We start from the raw sequence: 18,349 nt of genomic DNA, 5'->3' as shown, positions 1-18,349 counted from the left end.
GTGTGTGTTTACATCCCCATACAATTTGTATGGGGAACTTTGAATGTGAATAACTCAGTGAAAAACGCACGGATTCGTGCCGGATGTGATTTTAAAGGTGCGCGTAGTGACGCTGAACGTGAATTTAAAAAAACAGAACGAAAATCGGTGAAAAACGAGAAAATAAAAGTGTCGGGGTGCTACCGCCGGAGCACGTGCTTTCGGAAAAATCGAAATAAATAGCAAATCGCGAATAACTCCGCGAGTTTTGCTCGGATTCGTGTGCGGTTTTCACCGTTGTGCTTGTTTTTATGCGTACAATAAGATTGCATCAAGAAATTTGTGAAAATCGTGAAAAAAATTTTTGACGTTTCTTGGTGACAGTTCTATAATACCCAAGGGACAAATTTTGTCCGGGGAGCAGTACCCAAGGGGCAAAAATTTGAAAAGTCCGTTATTGCTCGAAAAGTGCTCGAGTTTACAAAAAGTGCGCAGAAAATTCGGGGAAGAAGTGTAGTGCCCGCGGCAGCTCGAATTTGCTCGATTCGAGTAGTTCGAGCAACTCGAAAACTGCTCGAATTTTTCGAATTTTTTTCGAAAAATTAGAAAAAATCGGCGAAGCTGCGGGGTGATAGAGGGCGATAAAACAAAACACGCGAAAATAATTTCCCCCCTCCCCCCTCCCCCCGCTCCCGGTGAAAAATCCCTAAAATAGGTTCAAAAGGGTCGAAAAAGCGGGCAGCGCAATTTGGACGTGAAAAGTGCCGGAAAAATTCGGGATTGGTGCGGATCCATTCCCCACGTGAGCGACGCACCCTCTCGTAATTTTTCTCCACCGCCACCCCTCCCCCCCAGCCCACCAGGGGGTCGCAAGTCGGACCATAGTGGAAAACCAGCGTGGAAGAAGGATTCTACAGCAGCGATTGAGCGGCAGAACACCAGCTAGACGGCGCTGCATACTTGGGGTCATCTCGACCCCCGGGGTCAACCGACCCCCGGGGTCACATCGACCCCCAGGGTTATTTAACCCACCAACCTGAAAGTCGGCAAAGATGATGGCATCATCCGGGATGTCAACGCGCGCGAGTGCGAGGTCAGTCTCTGTGGACTGCCGTAGCAGCTTGGCATCCGGCTCGAAGCTGTTTGTGACCGAGCCTCGAGTGGCGCTGCCTAGGGTCAGTGTCACAGGCAACAACAAGCCCGCCGTGGCATCCAAGGCCGCCTCGACCACACCGGAGCTCGAGTTGCTTAAGGCAACAATTCAGCGGCTAGAGGAGCAGAATTTGGAAATGAAGGAGCAAAATTCTCGCCTCTCGGAGCAGATAACTGGCATGTGCCAACTGCTACAGGAGGAGAAGGAGGAGGCGAAGCGCCGTGAAGAAAAGCTGGAGGCGCAAATGGAGAAGCTCGCCGCCGCACATCAGCGCGACCGAGACGTTCTAAACTCCTTACTGGCAGCAAAGGTTGCCGGCGGACAACCGTCAGCTAGCTCGCGTCAACCTCCAACTCCGTTGCCACGCCGATCCTCTGCGCAGCCGCAGCAGCAACAACAACAGCAGCAGCGGAACCAGCAAGAGCAGGAGCAGCCCCGCGCGTCGACGTCGCGTGCAGTCATGCCGCCGCGTAACGAGGCATCGACTGCCGTCCGCGGAGACGTCGTGCCGGAGTTGACCTACAGCGAGGTCGTGCGGCGTAGATATCGCGGCAAAGCTACGGGTAAGCCACGCTCCCAGCAGCAGCCGCAACAGCAGCAGCAGCAGCGTCAGCTACAGCGACAGGCAGTCGGTATCGCGCAGCATCAACAGCAGCAGCAGCAACGTCAGCCACAGCGACAGGCGGTCGCTGGCTCGCAGCAGCAACAGCAGGAGCGTATGCAGCAGCAGCAGCAGCTACAGCGTAAGCGAAAGCCGAGGCCTGACATCATCGAGGTGTCACCCAGCGAAGGCGAAACCTGGGATGGCATTTACGACAAGGTGCGCAAAGCCATCCGTCTCGACCCGGCCTACTGTGTCATGAAAGGGCATATCAAGCAGGGTCGCCGAACCCATGCCAGACTGCTACGCATGGAACTAAGCAAGACGGCAAATGCCCCACTTATGCTTGATGGCGTCCGCAAGATTATCGGTGACGCAGGCGTAAGTCGGCTTGTCACCGAAATGGGTGAGCTGCTCGTATCCGACATCGATCCCCTCGCTGCGGAGGAGGACATCATTGCTGCCCTCGATGAGAAGATTGGCGCAAGTGCTGGAGTAGTTTCCACCAGCATTTGGGAACTTCCAGATGGGTCGAAGCGAGCACGAATCCGGCTACCAGCGAAATCAGCTCGTCAGTTGGAAGGAGCCAAACTATTCCTGTGCGACTGCGTTAGCAAGGTACGTGCAGCTCCACCAACCTCTCCAGAGCGTCAGCGATGCTTCCGCTGTCTGGAGATGGGCCACATTGCGTCGAACTGCCGTTCCACTGCAGATCGGCAGAATATGTGCATCCGTTGCGGACTAGACGGACACAAAGCACGATCCTGCCAAAATGAGGCGAAGTGTGCACTGTGTGGTGGCGCTCACCACATAGGACACAGCGAATGTGCTCGTTCGGCTCAGCGATGCTTCCGGTCCTAAAAGTCTTGCAGGCGAATCTGGGCCATGGCCGTGATGCCCAGAATCTGGTGCTACAAGCTGCCAGAGAGGAGAAAGCAGACGTGCTCATCCTCTCTGATGTTCTGCGTCCACCAGAGAATAACGGCCGGTGGGCATTCAGCAGCTGCCGGACGGTAGCGGTGGTAGCTGTCGGTGAGCTACCAATTCAGCGCGTGTGGTGCAGCGAAGCTCGGGGGCTGGTAGCAGCGCAGATTGGCGGAGTGACCTTCATAAGCTGCTATGCTCCACCAAGCCTCAGCCTCGCCGAGTTCGAGCGCTTCATTGAAGCCATAGAACTCGAAGCCTTCTCCCACCCTCAAGTCGTCGTCGCCGGCGATTTTAACGCCAGACATGAGGAGTGGGGCAATCCGAGACTTGCAACCGCGGGGAAGAGCTGCACGCTATGGTGGAGCAGCTTGGCTTGAGCGTGATAAACCAAGGTCGAGAATTCACGTTCGACGGCAACGGGGTGGCTCTCCCGAGCATAATTGACTTGGCGTTCGCAAGCCCGTCGATTGCTCGCCCAGATACGTGGATCGTGAGTACACGCTACACCGCATCAGACCACCGCTATGTCCTCTACACCGTGGGAGGAACACCAGCATCGCCCGAGCAACTGCAGGACCAGCAGCAGCCAGCGCAACAGTCCTCTGCGCAGCAGCAGCAGTCACTTCAGCAGCAGCAGCAGCAGCAGCAGCCATCGCAACAGCAGCAACAGCAACATCAGCGGCAACCGTCGTCGCGGCAGGGTGCTTCCGCTAGCCAGAGGCGTGTGCGTCACGCTGGCCGTAGATGGAAGACCTCGCAGTTTTCTGCTACATCATTCCTCGAGGCGCTGTTCGCTGCGGACTTTGTCCAACGCGCATCGACCCAGGAGGGTATGATCGCAGCCATGTTGAAGGCCTGCGATGAGACAATGCAGCGGGTTACCCGACTGCACCAAGACCCGCATCGTAACACATTTTGGTGGTCTCCCTCCTGGCTCGCCTGAGGAACAACTGCGAGGTTGCCCGTGACCGGATGCTGCGGACGGCTGATTTGGAGGAGCGCAGCATAGCAGCAGCTGAGCACAGGACAGCAAGGGCGGAGCTCAGTCGAGCAATTCGAGCTAGCAAGCGGAACTTGTTCCAGGAGCTGATCGAAATTGCAGAAGAGAATGCGTTCGGGGCAGGATATCGGGTCGTCATGTCCCGGCTCCGGGGCAGTCGGACGCCTTCAGAAGCGGACCGGGTCGTCCTCGAACGCATTGTGTCCGACCTCTTCCCTGAGCATCCGCCCTGTGACTGGTCGCAGCAGAGCAACGCGGGAAACGACGAGGGAGCAACAACTGCGGCGGGTGTAGCACCTGTTACTGACGACGAGCTGCTGCTAATCGCGAGTCAGATGGCGAGCCGCAAAGCACCAGGGCTCGATGGCATCCCGAATGCGGCGGTGAAGACGGCAATCACCATGTTCCCGGAGGTCTTCCGGGTCCTGTACCAGGATTGCCTCAACCGCGCTACGTTCCCGGCACAGTGGAAGAGGCAAAGACTGGTGTTGCTGCCGAAGCAGGGGAAGCCTCCGGGAGAGAGCAGTTCGTACCGACCCCTTTGCATGCTCGACGCTCTGGGGAAGGTATTGGAGCGCCTCATACTGAACCGCCTCAACGACCATCTCGAGGAGCCGTCTTCACCCCGACTGTCGGACCGGCAGTTCGGATTTCGTCGAGGACGATCGACAGTGAGCGCCATTCAGCGCGTTGTTGAGGCCGGCCGCACCGCCATGTCGTTTGGGCGAACGAACGGCCGGGATAACCGATTCTTGCTTGTTGTGGCGTTGGACGTGAAGAACGCGTTCAACACGGCCAGCTGGCAATCCATTGCCAGCGCCCTTCAGGCAAAAGGTGTCCCAACCGGCCTCCAACGGATGCTTCGGAGCTACTTCGAAGATCGCATGCTATACTTCGACACGAGCGAAGGCCCCGTCGTACGGCATGTTACCGCCGGTGTTCCACAGGGGTCCATTCTGGGCCCCACTTTGTGGAACATAATGTATGACGGGGTGCTGCATGTGCCGCTTCCTCCCGACGTCGAAATCATCGGTTACGCGGATGACTTGGCGCTGCTGGTTCCTGCTACCACCACCGACGAGGTTCGCGCGAGAGCAGAGGAGGCCGTTGACCAGGTCCAACGTTGGATGCAACAGCACGGTCTGGAGTTGGCCCCAGCCAAGACTGAAGCCGTCCTGATTTCGAGTAAGAAGACTCCACCGCAGGTGACATTTCGCGTTGGTGACGTGGAAATCAAGTCGTCTAGGAGCATCAGGTACTTGGGCGTGCAGCTCCAAGATCACCTGAAATGGCGAGACCATGTCACCAACGTCACGGAAAAGGCGTCGCGCGTGGTGGCAGCTGTAACGCGCCTCATGCAAAACCACAGCGGCCCCAGGACGGCCAAGTCAAGGCTGCTGGCGTATGTGGCAGAATCGGTGTTGCGGTATGCTGCTCCCGTCTGGGCGGAGGCAACTCGGGTGCGTGAGTGCCGACGGATGCTGCAACGAGTACAGCGAAGAGCCGCCATCAGGGTGGCACGGGCATTCCGTACCGTCAGGTATGAGACGGCCACCCTGCTCGCTGGACTCGTACCGATATGCCACCTCATCAACGAGGATGCCCGGGTCCATCAACAACTCCTTGCTCCAGACCGTGCTGCAACGAAGGAGGACATCCGGGCGACTGAGAGGAAGTTTACCATCGACTGCTGGCAGAAGGAATGGGATGCCGACGCACTGCAACAGGATGCTAGCCGGCACACGCGGTGGACGCACCGTGTCATCCCATCGGTCGGTGACTGGCAGTCTAGGAAACATGGAGACATGACTTTTCATTTGGCGCAGGTTCTGTCCGGACACGGATTTTTCCGTGACTACCTGTGCCATAATGGATTCACGTCGTCCCCAGACTGCCAGTTGTGCGTCGGCGTCCCAGAAACGGCGGAGCACGCGTTCTTCGAGTGTCCACGATTCGCTGCGGTACGTCAGGAGCTACTAGGCGAGGGGGTCCAGACCCTGTCTGTCCTGACACCCTCCAGCGGCATTTGCTGCGCGATGCCGAGAGCTGGAGCCGTATATGCGAAGCTGCTAAGCAGATAACGGCCCAGCTGCAGCGAGCGTGGGACGAGGAGCGGGCAGCACTGGCGGTTCACGTCATCGAGCACCATACCGACGACGTGATTCAGTTAGAGGCTCAACGCGCCGAGGTGCGACGGGCCCGAAACGTGAGACGAAACGCCAACCGGCGAGCAGCAACAGCACGTCGGCGGGAAGAACGTCGAGCTGGACTTCCCCCAACCCCACCGGCTTCACCACGCACCGCTCAGCGACGTGCAGCGCTTCGTGAACGGCAAGCGCGGTTTAGAGAGAGGAGGCGAAACCGTCGGCTCCTCGGAGTGTCCAGCCGGGCAAGAAGCGATGACGATGACGGCCGAGCAATCGCGGAACACGCTGACGGACCGTCTCGTGAGACATCGCAACAGGTGGAGGAGGCTGCAGCAGTAGTCGAAGACGGTGGCCTAAGCGCTGCTGAACAAGTGGCAGCGGTCGAGGCGGAAGTTGCCTCCCGCTAGATTCACAGCGCTGCAGTAGAAGCAGCGAAAGCTGAACCAGAAGACTCCGACTGGAGTACGATAGGAGTAAAAGAATTTTAATTTATTTGAATTTGAATAAAAGTGAAAGGTGCAAAAGCACGGTTGCAGATTGGCCAAATACGGCTCAGGACCCCTTCAAAAAACCCTCGCGGGTATACATTGTAGGGGTGGGTGAGGGATTCTATAAAATAAAGAAACCCGTTATAAAAAAAAAAAAAAAAGCCAGTTATCCCTGTAGTGTTCATCGAGTAGCCGTCGGGTACAGACGTATGTAAACACGCTCCGACAAAGTGTGCAAAAAAGTGTGTAAAACGGCCTCGGATCGCTCTGAAACCCTCAAAATCGTGTTCAGAGCACCCAATTTACCTATAGATAGTGTTATTTGGTCGAATTTCTGTGATTTTTGCGCTTTAAAAATTCGTGTTGTTCTGTGTACATTTGCCCCCCCCGGTAGTACCAAATTTCCGGGTGTGGAAAAAATGCGCAAAACTGTGTGATTTCGGCGCCGGAAACACTCGATTCTGGATAATTCGACGCTTCTAAAGCGTTTTAAAGTGTTTTCGAGACGTTTTGAGAAGTTTAAAGTGCATAAAAGTGTGTTTACATCCCCATACAATTTGTATGGGGAACTTTGAATGTGAATAACTCAGTGAAAAACGCACGGATTCGTGCCGGATGTGATTTTAAAGGTGCGCGTAGTGACGCTGAACGTGAATTTAAAAAAACAGAACGAAAATCGGTGAAAAACGAGAAAATAAAAGTGTCGGGGTGCTACCGCCGGAGCACGTGCTTTCGGAAAAATCGAAATAAATAGCAAATCGCGAATAACTCCGCGAGTTTTAACTTACGGTTAACTCGGATTCGTGTGCGGTTTTCACCGTTGTGCTTGTTTTTATGCGTACAATAAGATTGCATCAAAAATTTGTGAAAATCGTGAAAAAATTTTTGACGTTTCTTGGTGACAGTTCTATAATACCCAAGGGACAAATTTTGTCCGGGGAGCAGTTCCCAAGGGGCAAAAATTTGAAAAGTCCGTTATTGCTCGAAAAGTGCTCGAGTTTACAAAAGTGCGCAGAAAATTCGGGGAAGAAGTGTAGTGCCCGCGGCAGCTCGAATTTGCTCGATTCGAGTAGTTCGAGCAACTCGAAAACTGCTCGAATTTTTCGAATTTTTTTTCGAAAAATTAGAAAAAAATCGGCGAAGCTGCGGGGTGATAGAGGGCGATAAAACAAAACACGCGAAAATAATTTCCCCCCTCCCCCCTCCCCCCGCTCCCGGTGAAAAATCCCTAAAATAGGTTCAAAAGGGTCGAAAAAGCGGGCAGCGCAATTTGGACGTGAAAAGTGCCGGAAAAATTCGGGATTGGTGCGGATCCATTCCCCACGTGAGCGACGCACCCTCTCGTAATTTTTCTCCACCTACCCCTCCCCAGCCCACCAGGGGGTCGCAAGTCGGACCATAGTGGAAAACCAGCGTGGAAGAAGGATTCTACAGCAGCGATTGAGCGGCAGAACACCAGCTAGACGGCGCTGCATACTTGGGGTCATCTCGACCCCCCGGGGTCAACCGACCCCGGGGTCACATCGACCCCCAGGGTTATTTAACCCACCAACCTGAAAGTCGGCAAAGATGATGGCATCATCCGGGATGTCAACGCGCGCGAGTGCGAGGTCAGTCTCTGTGGACTGCCGTAGCAGCTTGGCATCCGGCTCGAAGCTGTTTGTGACCGAGCCTCGAGTGGCGCTGCCTAGGGTCAGTGTCACAGGCAACAACAAGCCCGCCGTGGCATCCAAGGCCGCCTCGACCACACCGGAGCTCGAGTTGCTTAAGGCAACAATTCAGCGGCTAGAGGAGCAGAATTTGGAAATGAAGGAGCAAAATTCTCGCCTCTCGGAGCAGATAACTGGCATGTGCCAACTGCTACAGGAGGAGAAGGAGGAGGCGAAGCGCCGTGAAGAAAAGCTGGAGGCGCAAATGGAGAAGCTCGCCGCCGCACATCAGCGCGACCGAGACGTTCTAAACTCCTTACTGGCAGCAAAGGTTGCCGGCGGACAACCGTCAGCTAGCTCGCGTCAACCTCCAACTCCGTTGCCACGCCGATCCTCTGCGCAGCCGCAGCAGCAACAACAACAGCAGCAGCGGAACCAGCAAGAGCAGGAGCAGCCCCGCGCGTCGACGTCGCGTGCAGTCATGCCGCCGCGTAACGAGGCATCGACTGCCGTCCGCGGAGACGTCGTGCCGGAGTTGACCTACAGCGAGGTCGTGCGGCGTAGATATCGCGGCAAAGCTACGGGTAAGCCACGCTCCCAGCAGCAGCCGCAACAGCAGCAGCAGCAGCGTCAGCTACAGCGACAGGCAGTCGGTATCGCGCAGCATCAACAGCAGCAGCAGCAACGTCAGCCACAGCGACAGGCGGTCGCTGGCTCGCAGCAGCAACAGCAGGAGCGTATGCAGCAGCAGCAGCAGCTACAGCGTAAGCGAAAGCCGAGGCCTGACATCATCGAGGTGTCACCCAGCGAAGGCGAAACCTGGGATGGCATTTACGACAAGGTGCGCAAAGCCATCCGTCTCGACCCGGCCTACTGTGTCATGAAAGGGCATATCAAGCAGGGTCGCCGAACCCATGCCAGACTGCTACGCATGGAACTAAGCAAGACGGCAAATGCCCCACTTATGCTTGATGGCGTCCGCAAGATTATCGGTGACGCAGGCGTAAGTCGGCTTGTCACCGAAATGGGTGAGCTGCTCGTATCCGACATCGATCCCCTCGCTGCGGAGGAGGACATCATTGCTGCCCTCGATGAGAAGATTGGCGCAAGTGCTGGAGTAGTTTCCACCAGCATTTGGGAACTTCCAGATGGGTCGAAGCGAGCACGAATCCGGCTACCAGCGAAATCAGCTCGTCAGTTGGAAGGAGCCAAACTATTCCTGTGCGACTGCGTTAGCAAGGTACGTGCAGCTCCACCAACCCCTCCAGAGCGTCAGCGATGCTTCCGCTGTCTGGAGATGGGCCACATTGCGTCGAACTGCCGTTCCACTGCAGATCGGCAGAATATGTGCATCCGTTGCGGACTAGACGGACACAAAGCACGATCCTGCCAAAATGAGGCGAAGTGTGCACTGTGTGGTGGCGCTCACCACATAGGACACAGCGAATGTGCTCGTTCGGCTCAGCGATGCTTCCGGTCCTAAAAGTCTTGCAGGCGAATCTGGGCCATGGCCGTGATGCCCAGAATCTGGTGCTACAAGCTGCCAGAGAGGAGAAAGCAGACGTGCTCATCCTCTCTGATGTTCTGCGTCCACCAGAGAATAACGGCCGGTGGGCATTCAGCAGCTGCCGGACGGTAGCGGTGGTAGCTGTCGGTGAGCTACCAATTCAGCGCGTGTGGTGCAGCGAAGCTCGGGGGCTGGTAGCAGCGCAGATTGGCGGAGTGACCTTCATAAGCTGCTATGCTCCACCAAGCCTCAGCCTCGCCGAGTTCGAGCGCTTCATTGAAGCCATAGAACTCGAAGCCTTCTCCCACCCTCAAGTCGTCGTCGCCGGCGATTTTAACGCCAGACATGAGGAGTGGGGCAATCCGAGACTTGCAACCGCGGGGAAGAGCTGCACGCTATGGTGGAGCAGCTTGGCTTGAGCGTGATAAACCAAGGTCGAGAATTCACGTTCGACGGCAACGGGGTGGCTCTCCCGAGCATAATTGACTTGGCGTTCGCAAGCCCGTCGATTGCTCGCCCAGATACGTGGATCGTGAGTACACGCTACACCGCATCAGACCACCGCTATGTCCTCTACACCGTGGGAGGAACACCAGCATCGCCCGAGCAACTGCAGGACCAGCAGCAGCCAGCGCAACAGTCCTCTGCGCAGCAGCAGCAGTCACTTCAGCAGCAGCAGCAGCAGCAGCAGCCATCGCAACAGCAGCAACAGCAACATCAGCGGCAACCGTCGTCGCGGCAGGGTGCTTCCGCTAGCCAGAGGCGTGTGCGTCACGCTGGCCGTAGATGGAAGACCTCGCAGTTTTCTGCTACATCATTCCTCGAGGCGCTGTTCGCTGCGGACTTTGTCCAACGCGCATCGACCCAGGAGGGTATGATCGCAGCCATGTTGAAGGCCTGCGATGAGACAATGCAGCGGGTTACCCGACTGCACCAAGACCCGCATCGTAACACATTTTGGTGGTCTCCCTCCTGGCTCGCCTGAGGAACAACTGCGAGGTTGCCCGTGACCGGATGCTGCGGACGGCTGATTTGGAGGAGCGCAGCATAGCAGCAGCTGAGCACAGGACAGCAAGGGCGGAGCTCAGTCGAGCAATTCGAGCTAGCAAGCGGAACTTGTTCCAGGAGCTGATCGAAATTGCAGAAGAGAATGCGTTCGGGGCAGGATATCGGGTCGTCATGTCCCGGCTCCGGGGCAGTCGGACGCCTTCAGAAGCGGACCGGGTCGTCCTCGAACGCATTGTGTCCGACCTCTTCCCTGAGCATCCGCCCTGTGACTGGTCGCAGCAGAGCAACGCGGGAAACGACGAGGAGCAACAACTGCGGCGGGTGTAGCACCTGTTACTGACGACGAGCTGCTGCTAATCGCGAGTCAGATGGCGAGCCGCAAAGCACCAGGGCTCGATGGCATCCCGAATGCGGCGGTGAAGACGGCAATCACCATGTTCCCGGAGGTCTTCCGGGTCCTGTACCAGGATTGCCTCAACCGCGCTACGTTCCCGGCACAGTGGAAGAGGCAAAGACTGGTGTTGCTGCCGAAGCAGGGAAGCCTCCGGGAGAGAGCAGTTCGTACCGACCCCTTTGCATGCTCGACGCTCTGGGGAAGGTATTGGAGCGCCTCATACTGAACCGCCTCAACGACCATCTCGAGGAGCCGTCTTCACCCCGACTGTCGGACCGGCAGTTCGGATTTCGTCGAGGACGATCGACAGTGAGCGCCATTCAGCGCGTTGTTGAGGCCGGCCGCACCGCCATGTCGTTTGGGCGAACGAACGGCCGGGATAACCGATTCTTGCTTGTTGTGGCGTTGGACGTGAAGAACGCGTTCAACACGGCCAGCTGGCAATCCATTGCCAGCGCCCTTCAGGCAAAAGGTGTCCCAACCGGCCTCCAACGGATGCTTCGGAGCTACTTCGAAGATCGCATGCTATACTTCGACACGAGCGAAGGCCCCGTCGTACGGCATGTTACCGCCGGTGTTCCACAGGGGTCCATTCTGGGCCCCACTTTGTGGAACATAATGTATGACGGGGTGCTGCATGTGCCGCTTCCTCCCGACGTCGAAATCATCGGTTACGCGGATGACTTGGCGCTGCTGGTTCCTGCTACCACCACCGACGAGGTTCGCGCGAGAGCAGAGGAGGCCGTTGACCAGGTCCAACGTTGGATGCAACAGCACGGTCTGGAGTTGGCCCCAGCCAAGACTGAAGCCGTCCTGATTTCGAGTAAGAAGACTCCACCGCAGGTGACATTTCGCGTTGGTGACGTGGAAATCAAGTCGTCTAGGAGCATCAGGTACTTGGGCGTGCAGCTCCAAGATCACCTGAAATGGCGAGACCATGTCACCAACGTCACGGAAAAGGCGTCGCGCGTGGTGGCAGCTGTAACGCGCCTCATGCAAAACCACAGCGGCCCCAGGACGGCCAAGTCAAGGCTGCTGGCGTATGTGGCAGAATCGGTGTTGCGGTATGCTGCTCCCGTCTGGGCGGAGGCAACTCGGGTGCGTGAGTGCCGACGGATGCTGCAACGAGTACAGCGAAGAGCCGCCATCAGGGTGGCACGGGCATTCCGTACCGTCAGGTATGAGACGGCCACCCTGCTCGCTGGACTCGTACCGATATGCCACCTCATCAACGAGGATGCCCGGGTCCATCAACAACTCCTTGCTCCAGACCGTGCTGCAACGAAGGAGGACATCCGGGCGACTGAGAGGCAGTTTACCATCGACTGCTGGCAGAAGGAATGGGATGCCGACGCACTGCAACAGGATGCTAGCCGGCACACGCGGTGGACGCACCGTGTCATCCCATCGGTCGGTGACTGGCAGTCTAGGAAACATGGAGACATGACTTTTCATTTGGCGCAGGTTCTGTCCGGACACGGATTTTTCCGTGACTACCTGTGCCATAATGGATTCACGTCGTCCCCAGACTGCCAGTTGTGCGTCGGCGTCCCAGAAACGGCGGAGCACGCGTTCTTCGAGTGTCCACGATTCGCTGCGGTACGTCAGGAGCTACTAGGCGAGGGGGTCCAGACCCTGTCTGTCCTGACACCCTCCAGCGGCATTTGCTGCGCGATGCCGAGAGCTGGAGCCGTATATGCGAAGCTGCTAAGCAGATAACGGCCCAGCTGCAGCGAGCGTGGGACGAGGAGCGGGCAGCACTGGCGGTTCACGTCATCGAGCACCATACCGACGACGTGATTCAGTTAGAGGCTCAACGCGCCGAGGTGCGACGGGCCCGAAACGTGAGACGAAACGCCAACCGGCGAGCAGCAACAGCACGTCGGCGGGAAGAACGTCGAGCTGGACTTCCCCCAACCCCACCGGCTTCACCACGCACCGCTCAGCGACGTGCAGCGCTTCGTGAACGGCAAGCGCGGTTTAGAGAGAGAGGCGAAACCGTCGGCTCCTCGGAGTGTCCAGCCGGGCAAGAAGCGATGACGATGACGGCCGAGCAATCGCGGAACACGCTGACGGACCGTCTCGTGAGACATCGCAACAGGTGGAGGAGGCTGCAGCAGTAGTCGAAGACGGTGGCCTAAGCGCTGCTGAACAAGTGGCAGCGGTCGAGGCGGAAGTTGCCTCCCGCTAGATTCACAGCGCTGCAGTAGAAGCAGCGAAAGCTGAACCAGAAGACTCCGACTGGAGTACGATAGGAGTAAAAGAATTTTAATTTATTTGAATTTGAATAAAGTGAAAGGTGCAAAAGCACGGTTGCAGATTGGCCAAATACGGCTCAGGACCCCTTCAAAAAACCCTCGCGGGTATACATTGTAGGGGTGGGTGAGGGATTCTATAAAATAAAGAAACCCGTTATAAAAAAAAAAAAAAAGCCAGTTATCCCTGTAGTGTTCATCGAGTAGCCGTCGGGTACAGACGTATGTAAACACGCTCCGACAAAGTGTGCAAAAAAAGTGTGTAAAACGGCCTCGGATCGCTCTGAAACCCTCAAAATCGTGTTCAGAGCACCCAATTTACCTATAGATAGTGTTATTTGGTCGAATTTCTGTGATTTTTGCGCTTTAAAAATTCGTGTTGTTCTGTGTACATTTGCCCCCCCCGGTAGTACCAAATTTCCGGGTGTGGAAAAAATGCGCAAAACTGTGTGATTTCGGCGCCGGAAACACTCGATTCTGGATAATTCGACGCTTCTAAAGCGTTTTAAAGTGTTTTCGAGACGTTTTGAGAAGTTTAAAGTGCATAAAAGTGTGTGTTTACATCCCCATACAATTTGTATGGGGAACTTTGAATGTGAATAACTCAGTGAAAAACGCACGGATTCGTGCCGGATGTGATTTTAAAGGTGCGCGTAGTGACGCTGAACGTGAATTTAAAAAAACAGAACGAAAATCGGTGAAAAACGAGAAAATAAAAGTGTCGGGGTGCTACCGCCGGAGCACGTGCTTTCGGAAAAATCGAAATAAATAGCAAATCGCGAATAACTCCGCGAGTTTTGCTCGGATTCGTGTGCGGTTTTCACCGTTGTGCTTGTTTTTATGCGTACAATAAGATTGCATCAAAAATTTGTGAAAATCGTGAAAAAAATTTTGACGTTTCTTGGTGACAGTTCTATAATACCCAAGGGACAAATTTTGTCCGGGGAGCAGTTCCCAAGGGGCAAAAATTTGAAAAGTCCGTTATTGCTCGAAAAGTGCTCGAGTTTACAAAAGTGCGCAGAAAATTCGGGGAAGAAGTGTAGTGCCCGCGGCAGCTCGAATTTGCTCGATTCGAGTAGTTCGAGCAACTCGAAAACTGCTCGAATTTTTCGAATTTTTTTTCGAAAAATTAGAAAAAAATCGGCGAAGCTGCGGGGTGATAGAGGGCGATAAAACAAAACACGCGAAAATAATTTCCCCCTCCCCTCCCCGCTCCCGGTGAAAAATCCCTAAAATAGGTTCAAAAAGGGTCGAAAAAGCGGGCAGCGCAATTTGGACGTGAAAAAGTGCCGGAAAAATTCGGGATTGGTGCGGATCCATTCCCCACGTGAGCGACGCACCCTCTCGTAATTTTTCTCCACCCGCCACCCCTCCCCCCCAGCCCACCAGGGGGGTCGCAAGTCGGACCATAGTGGAAAACCAGCGTGGAAGAAGGATTCTACAGCAGCGATTGAGCGGCAGAACACCAGCTAGACGGCGCTGCATACTTGGGGTCATCTCGACCCCCGGGTCAACCGACCCCGGGGTCACATCGACCCCCAGGGTTATTTAACCCACCAACCTGAAAGTCGGCAAAGATGATGGCATCATCCGGGATGTCAACGCGCGCGAGTGCGAGGTCAGTCTCTGTGGACTGCCGTAGCAGCTTGGCATCCGGCTCGAAGCTGTTTGTGACCGAGCCTCGAGTGGCGCTGCCTAGGGTCAGTGTCACAGGCAACAACAAGCCCGCCGTGGCATCCAAGGCCGCCTCGACCACACCGGAGCTCGAGTTGCTTAAGGCAACAATTCAGCGGCTAGAGGAGCAGAATTTGGAAATGAAGGAGCAAAATTCTCGCCTCTCGGAGCAGATAACTGGCATGTGCCAACTGCTACAGGAGGAGAAGGAGGAGGCGAAGCGCCGTGAAGAAAAGCTGGAGGCGCAAATGGAGAAGCTCGCCGCCGCACATCAGCGCGACCGAGACGTTCTAAACTCCTTACTGGCAGCAAAGGTTGCCGGCGGACAACCGTCAGCTAGCTCGCGTCAACCTCCAACTCCGTTGCCACGCCGATCCTCTGCGCAGCCGCAGCAGCAACAACAACAGCAGCAGCGGAACCAGCAAGAGCAGGAGCAGCCCCGCGCGTCGACGTCGCGTGCAGTCATGCCGCCGCGTAACGAGGCATCGACTGCCGTCCGCGGAGACGTCGTGCCGGAGTTGACCTACAGCGAGGTCGTGCGGCGTAGATATCGCGGCAAAGCTACGGGTAAGCCACGCTCCCAGCAGCAGCCGCAACAGCAGCAGCAGCAGCGTCAGCTACAGCGACAGGCAGTCGGTATCGCGCAGCATCAACAGCAGCAGCAGCAACGTCAGCCACAGCGACAGGCGGTCGCTGGCTCGCAGCAGCAACAGCAGGAGCGTATGCAGCAGCAGCAGCAGCTACAGCGTAAGCGAAAGCCGAGGCCTGACATCATCGAGGTGTCACCCAGCGAAGGCGAAACCTGGGATGGCATTTACGACAAGGTGCGCAAAGCCATCCGTCTCGACCCGGCCTACTGTGTCATGAAAGGGCATATCAAGCAGGGTCGCCGAACCCATGCCAGACTGCTACGCATGGAACTAAGCAAGACGGCAAATGCCCCACTTATGCTTGATGGCGTCCGCAAGATTATCGGTGACGCAGGCGTAAGTCGGCTTGTCACCGAAATGGGTGAGCTGCTCGTATCCGACATCGATCCCCTCGCTGCGGAGGAGGACATCATTGCTGCCCTCGATGAGAAGATTGGCGCAAGTGCTGGAGTAGTTTCCACCAGCATTTGGGAACTTCCAGATGGGTCGAAGCGAGCACGAATCCGGCTACCAGCGAAATCAGCTCGTCAGTTGGAAGGAGCCAAACTATTCCTGTGCGACTGCGTTAGCAAGGTACGTGCAGCTCCACCAACCCCTCCAGAGCGTCAGCGATGCTTCCGCTGTCTGGAGATGGGCCACATTGCGTCGAACTGCCGTTCCACTGCAGATCGGCAGAATATGTGCATCCGTTGCGGACTAGACGGACACAAAGCACGATCCTGCCAAAATGAGGCGAAGTGTGCACTGTGTGGTGGCGCTCACCACATAGGACACAGCGAATGTGCTCGTTCGGCTCAGCGATGCTTCCGGTCCTAAAAGTCTTGCAGGCGAATCTGGGCCATGGCCGTGATGCCCAGAATCTGGTGCTACAAGCTGCCAGAGAGGAGAAAGCAGACGTGCTCATCCTCTCTGATGTTCTGCGTCCACCAGAGAATAACGGCCGGTGGGCATTCAGCAGCTGCCGGACGGTAGCGGTGGTAGCTGTCGGTGAGCTACCAATTCAGCGCGTGTGGTGCAGCGAAGCTCGGGGGCTGGTAGCAGCGCAGATTGGCGGAGTGACCTTCATAAGCTGCTATGCTCCACCAAGCCTCAGCCTCGCCGAGTTCGAGCGCTTCATTGAAGCCATAGAACTCAAGCCTTCTCCACCCTCAAGTCGTCGTCGCCGGCGATTTTAACGCCAGACATGAGGAGTGGGGCAATCCGAGACTTGCAACCGCGGGGAAGAGCTGCACGCTATGGTGGAGCAGCTTGGCTTGAGCGTGATAAACCAAGGTCGAGAATTCACGTTCGACGGCAACGGGGTGGCTCTCCCGAGCATAATTGACTTGGCGTTCGCAAGCCCGTCGATTGCTCGCCCAGATACGTGGATCGTGAGTACACGCTACACCGCATCAGACCACCGCTATGTCCTCTACACCGTGGGAGGAACACCAGCATCGCCCGAGCAACTGCAGGACCAGCAGCAGCCAGCGCAACAGTCCTCTGCGCAGCAGCAGCAGTCACTTCAGCAGCAGCAGCAGCAGCAGCAGCCATCGCAACAGCAGCAACAGCAACATCAGCGGCAACCGTCGTCGCGGCAGGGTGCTTCCGCTAGCCAGAGGCGTGTGCGTCACGCTGGCCGTAGATGGAAGACCTCGCAGTTTTCTGCTACATCATTCCTCGAGGCGCTGTTCGCTGCGGACTTTGTCCAACGCGCATCGACCCAGGAGGGTATGATCGCAGCCATGTTGAAGGCCTGCGATGAGACAATGCAGCGGGTTACCCGACTGCACCAAGACCCGCATCGTAACACATTTTGGTGGTCTCCTCCTGGCTCGCCTGAGGAACAACTGCGAGGTTGCCCGTGACCGGATGCTGCGGACGGCTGATTTGGAGGAGCGCAGCATAGCAGCAGCTGAGCACAGGACAGCAAGGGCGGAGCTCAGTCGAGCAATTCGAGCTAGCAAGCGGAACTTGTTCCAGGAGCTGATCGAAATTGCAGAAGAGAATGCGTTCGGGGCAGGATATCGGGTCGTCATGTCCCGGCTCCGGGGCAGTCGGACGCCTTCAGAAGCGGACCGGGTCGTCCTCGAACGCATTGTGTCCGACCTCTTCCCTGAGCATCCGCCCTGTGACTGGTCGCAGCAGAGCAACGCGGGAAACGACGAGGGAGCAACAACTGCGGCGGGTGTAGCACCTGTTACTGACGACGAGCTGCTGCTAATCGCGAGTCAGATGGCGAGCCGCAAAGCACCAGGGCTCGATGGCATCCCGAATGCGGCGGTGAAGACGGCAATCACCATGTTCCCGGAGGTCTTCCGGGTCCTGTACCAGGATTGCCTCAACCGCGCTACGTTCCCGGCACAGTGGAAGAGGCAAAGACTGGTGTTGCTGCCGAAGCAGGGAAGCCTCCGGGAGAGAGCAGTTCGTACCGACCCCTTTGCATGCTCGACGCTCTGGGGAAGGTATTGGAGCGCCTCATACTGAACCGCCTCAACGACCATCTCGAGGAGCCGTCTTCACCCCGACTGTCGGACCGGCAGTTCGGATTTCGTCGAGGACGATCGACAGTGAGCGCCATTCAGCGCGTTGTTGAGGCCGGCCGCACCGCCATGTCGTTTGGGCGAACGAACGGCCGGGATAACCGATTCTTGCTTGTTGTGGCGTTGGACGTGAAGAACGCGTTCAACACGGCCAGCTGGCAATCCATTGCCAGCGCCCTTCAGGCAAAGGTGTCCCAACCGGCCTCCAACGGATGCTTCGGAGCTACTTCGAAGATCGCATGCTATACTTCGACACGAGCGAAGGCCCCGTCGTACGGCATGTTACCGCCGGTGTTCCACAGGGGTCCATTCTGGGCCCCACTTTGTGGAACATAATGTATGACGGGGTGCTGCATGTGCCGCTTCCTCCCGACGTCGAAATCATCGGTTACGCG

The sequence above is a fragment of the Anopheles arabiensis genome (genome assembly GCF_016920715.1).
Source record: "Anopheles arabiensis isolate DONGOLA chromosome X unlocalized genomic scaffold, AaraD3 X_pericentromeric_contig0001, whole genome shotgun sequence".
Lineage (NCBI taxonomy): Eukaryota > Metazoa > Arthropoda > Insecta > Diptera > Culicidae > Anopheles > Anopheles arabiensis.
This window is presented reverse-complemented; position numbering follows the sequence as displayed.